This window comes from Dreissena polymorpha, chromosome 1 (assembly GCF_020536995.1).
Source record: "Dreissena polymorpha isolate Duluth1 chromosome 1, UMN_Dpol_1.0, whole genome shotgun sequence".
Lineage (NCBI taxonomy): Eukaryota > Metazoa > Mollusca > Bivalvia > Myida > Dreissenidae > Dreissena > Dreissena polymorpha.
This window is the reverse complement of record NC_068355.1, coordinates 197,547,684-197,553,630: the sequence shown is the minus strand read 5'-3', so window position 1 is coordinate 197,553,630 and position 5,947 is coordinate 197,547,684.

Here is a 5,947-nt window from a genome sequence, read left to right as displayed (position 1 = left end):
TATTGTATCCCTATTCGTGCTATCGAACCGGTATACCGTATGAGAAAAATGCTTAAGTATACGTCCTTATTATAAGTTATGATCTGCTTATTACAAGAAAGTACTATACGTCTTAAAGAGTAGTTTTACTTTGGGAGATATGATGTTTTACGTCTTAAGTTTATGAACAAGCTCTTGTGTACCCAAAATAATAAATTGTGTAATTTCAAATTAGCAGACTCCCAGATTCTTCCGTATAATGCTTCTATTTATTTATGTGTTAATACAAGTAATTATACAACATAATATAATATATTTATATAAATTTCTCATATGGTCTAATTACCTTCAGTATTGACTTTAAATATGTATCACATTAAAATGACTCTGTACATGAACTGACTGTATTCATCAATGATTGTGTCTGTAAGTCTTCACGTTTGTACATTTTACTCAGTTTTTTTGGCAAATGGTGATAGTTTTTCCTATTTCCGAAGAAAATAAGAATATAAATATATGATAATAGACTGTTTCGGAAGAAAGTGATTGCATTGACTCAATAAACTCAATAAACTCTATTTGTGTAACTTTAATTTTTAATTTGTAACAATATAAAGGGTGGAAAACCCATTGTTTTAAGTTTGAAACTTTTGTTGATGTAACCCTTAGACTATAAAGTATTTTATCTTGAGTGTATTGTGATGTAAAATATTTAAAAAAAATAGGTTGGCCATCTTCAATGATTCAATCAAGGAAGTAATAGACTCGATTCAATGAGTATTTAGCAATAGCACGATACTTACAGAAACAAACTAATGACTTCAAAGTCTCCCATGGTATATCATGGAGTGATATCTGAGTATATATGAGCCGATGGGAAAACCGGAAATTGTTGTCACTGATTAGCACATGCATTAAGCCTAGTTTGATATAGCGCTTCAGGAGTTTTGTGGGGTGTGCTTTAACTGGTTGAAAGTTGATTTATATGGTCTATGTACTAAAAACGTCAAATTAAACAATAAGTCAATTAGAGACTTGAGGGCAACAATATCAAATCGGACCAGATCTGCTTTACTTAGGGACAAGATAGAGACCTTTAGTTACTGAATGTCTTAGGCAGATTATACGCACTCCACTCACCATTCAACCAAAAAGTGCATTTTTACAATTAAAAAAGGCGGAAGTAATACATGGAAAAAGGCAGTTACTACACACGCTTTAACCCATCGTTGTAAAGTAACCTTGGTCCATCATTTTGTGAAAAAATGAGTTGCAAACTGTTCAAAATGGTAAAAATGGAGTCACAAACTTGTTTTAATTGTGAAAATTTGAGTAACAAGTTCCTGTAAATTGTGAAAATTTAAGTCGCGAAATTATGAAATTTATGAAAAACGAAAATTCTTTAAGAAGGGGAAAAAGTCAATATTCAGTAAATCATTATACATAATGTTTACGACCATTTATGTATGTATTAATGTAAGACTACTTCATAAAGTGGGAAAAAAGACCTAAAGACAGTTGTATAATGTTCAACAATGTGTTACGTTTGTGATATGTTTAGATCACTCCAGTTCAAAACATCACTGACAAGCATGAGCGTGTTCTGAAGTTGAAAAGGAAATGATTTATAGCGGGAAAGTAATTTTCTCCAAGCATCTGTATTACTGGTAACAATGCTATTTCATGTTTGACATGGTGTCTGTGATTCATTATCAACAATCGATTAGATGTAATGAATTCCGTGGTTTCTCTTTTCAGAACAGTTCAAGTGTAGAGTGACTTATGGTTGTGATGGTGGTGATTACAAGTAATACTTGTATATGTTTTCAAATTTACCAGTAAAAAGCATGCACAATATGAATAATATTTATAATATCCATTTCAGTTGTAGGCTTTAAATCAACTATATGTTCACACTATATTTTTACCAGCATTCTGATTTTATGTTTTTATACATTATGTATTCTAAACTCACCCAAAAGTGCTTAATTATATTTGTATGAGACTCGTTTTGGGAAAACATGGCTTAATGCATGTTTATAAAGTGTTATTCTATGTGAGGTTGTGCAGTCTGTTGTATTTCGTTTTGGATGTACTTTTTGTAAACACAAAACTCCATGAAGCATATTGAGTTATCCTGATTCGCCAATGCAAACTACATACGCTTATCTGGGATGACATTTTACGCGTATACATTAATCCCATATTTTCCAGTGCAAGGCTCGTATAGAGTTATAGCCATGCGTCGGCTTTCTCATCCAAAATACCACAACAATGGGAAAGAACACACAATTGAATCTACAATTTCATTTGGTCATTTGCCAATATTGCACAGTTTGATTAGTTTGTTTTGTAACATAACAACTCTGACGGGTTCATAATGGACATATAACAAAAGTTTTACACCAAAATGAGGCTTGTCAATGGACTTTGAAAAAAAACACACCATTTTTCATTCAGAGCATGTCGATCAGCATTTTTGAATACAACAAATTTTGTCTTGTCCACACTAACATTTCATTTAGATAGAACACAAATTTTGTGAAGATAATTTAGCTGCTGTTGTAGACCTGCAAATGTATACAAAGTTAGTGCTTCATCGTCAGCAAGTATTAAGATTTATGAAATAGTTCACCATAATTTGGGGTAAGTTGTATACCTCTTATGGTTTTTTTTTTAAATATATACATAATTCCTGGATTTAAAAACAGAACAAGAAAGGGCTTAAACGACAGCCTTGCCGGAATCCCTTATTACATTCAATAACATCACTCCACGTTTTATTTCCATGTTACTGTAAAAGTCTTCCTTAGCAATGTTAGTTCGTTTTCTAACGGGCCCGATCCGGCCACTGGCCATCTGAAACGACGTATAAAAAAGATATATGACGTTTTTCGGCGTAAGCTGCATAAGCCAGCTTTTCACCTTAGCCTGACCTTTGTAAGTGTCCAATAAAATTCCAATAAAATTTCCCGCGGCTAGGTACGAATGAATACACTTTATTTATTCCATTGGCTGATTTGAGTATACCACCAGAACATTGGAAACATATCCGCGTCTTTGTAACACTGTTTTACTGTATGAAACAATTTTATCTCGAATGAAAAGGCTTAATAGATAGGACAGTTTTACACTCAATTCTCGACATCAATACAGTTTGTGCGTACACCTTTTATTTTCAGAGTATTACCAGCGCAAGGGCGTTTATACTTAAAAGGCTATGTTCTCATATTTAGTACTTACTTCCTTATTCCTGTCAACATGTTAACATGTAAAAGTATAAAGAGCAATGGAAGCGAGGCCTCACTTTAAAGCATTGCATTTCAACCCGCGAGGTATATCGGGTCAATTCGCGGACATTCAGAGTTTATATACAGGTCATCACCGGAGTTGGCGGCCAGTAAAATAAGACGCTATCCGTGAACTAGGTGACCTGGAATTTTCTTTAGACCAGAAATATGTTAAATGAAGATATTCAGCAATATAATTATGGTATGTAAATAATAGATTCTTAATGTGTTTTCAACAATACAATGATAAATATTATTGTTGATAAATTTAACAATAATTATTCGTCCATATTGCCTAATGTACTAAAGTGATATTATGAGCATGTAACAGTTTATAGGTGTCTATCGCAACCGTTGATTATTTTTGATGTTTCTACTTCATATACACTTATATTAATTAATGCAGCATCATCATACTAAAACAATATACCAGAAAGAGAAAAATAATGCATTTGAATATCAACCGTACTTTCGTTTGACAACTGATCATGCGTTTACGAGTTGAACCTAAATTTAGTTTTAGTGCAGATTTGTTCATACGACACAAAGACACGAAATTGTTTTACGGATCATTTCAGCTTACAGGACTGGGTGGGTCACGTAAGAATATCGAATATAAAATATATTTTTATAAACAACTGGTAGCAAGGTGAGTTGCAGATAATTAATCAGTAACCACATTTTAACTTACTATTTTGACCTGTTAATTCTTTTCAGCTCAGTTCAACAGTGCAAAATGCCCATAATATTACTTTAAGCATTAGCACGATGATAATTGATACTGTTAATAATCGAATCAAATAGCAATGCCCGACAAACCACTAAAACAGGTTTGTTCGAAGAACGCGCCTATAAATACGGATACTTCTCGTGTGGCCGGTTGACTCATGTTTAAATTTCACTTCCATTCTTCTTTTGGTTTTCTGTTTTGTATCTATAGGTTTATGACCAGCAATATGTTATAATGTAAAATAAGCCGCGAAAACTCCCCGTAACATCCCGTACTGCGTGTGATGCAGCTAAGAACTGCACAGAAAAAGACATTCGCTATCCTTGATCTCATTCATTAAACTATTTACGCCGTATATCTTTTTTAAAGATATTTCTTGTTAAAATTCCACAGGGACCCCCCTAAGAACAAACATGGAAACGTATGATTATTTTGAGTATCAGTGGCGAATTTCCACTTATGTAACAGTTACGATACAGTACATCTACATCATTATGTTCTTACTAGATAATACTAAAGGACTTGTTTGTGCAAGAATATTGACACGAGCTGAGTGCATTTAATTTCAAAATGCAATTCTTTTTTGTAGTCGAGATCACCTGGCCTGATGTGTGGAGAGTGAACACTCTTATAAAATGTGGTAAGTACATTCTTGTATCTTTAAGGCGCTTCTTAATATACCATTATTGTCCAGACTTTACTATAAAGAATGATTACCTTTTGAATGGGAAAATAAAAGACTTGATAAAAAAAATGGTGGTTAATCTTACATATGTTTTTGGTTCACTGCAGACAATGATAGAACATATACACACGGGCAACATTGGAGAGATGCTTAATGAGTGCACTACGAGTAAAATTGAAAGCAGAATATATTAAACAAATCCTGGAACAATTATTGAAGTTTTGTTCATTCAGTTGCGCATACTTTTTATGGAGTTTAATTATCAAAAACACTCGACACTGGAAAGATTTTTTTCATAGCGAATTTACTATCTGAACAAACACATAATTTCGCGCCCCGGGCAAAATATTAAATTATTTTATATACAAAACTGCCTCATAAAACAAATCCATGTAGATAGATGTTTTTTTTTTAAACAATCCATTTTGACCAACATGTTATTACTGTTTAAATGTTTTATCTCCGCAAACCGACTTCCTATGCTGAGGAGACAATGTTAATGTATTTGAAAGCTTGTATGTTAAGATATATAATAACTATGCACAATCAAAATGCTGCAGTGGAGCTCGCTTGTAATTTCGTATCCTTTAAGTACAAGATAGGTGAGGATATTTCTTACATCACGGCATTTTTACACGAGTATATCAACTAGTTATGTTTAAATCTGATTTTTGCTCCTTTTCCACATCCTTGTTTAACCGATTTGTGTGTTGCATGTGTACAGTGTTAATTTTGTATAAAGAAAACAATCACATGTTATTTCAGGCTCGACAGTTGTAATACAAATATTGCTTATATTTAGTATGACTTGGTCCTGCTTTTTTTAAAGCCATATATTTATTACAGAAAATTAGTACACTTATCTCTCGAAGCAGAATAGTTGTATTATGAACGGCTGATTTGCTAAAAACAGCTATTATAAATTACTATGTTACATGAATTATTGTCTGGTCGAAATACTTAAAGGGACTTGAACACAGATTTTTGTTTACAAAAAATGTTATTAAATATGTTTATTTACAGTTCAATAATATTTTACATAGTTTAATTTATAATTTATTTATAATTGCCAGCAAAAAGTTGAATACACAAGATTGCCCTCCCCGGAATTAGAGCCCAGGATGTATAGTATCAAAATATAGTTTGCTGCAACTGCTTCATGCATCATGTCGCGTTAATAAGAGACAACCTTCATTTTAGTACTCGACCTATTTACCAAACTATCCAGGATAGCATGTAACAAATGCTTTATTATTTCGTCGA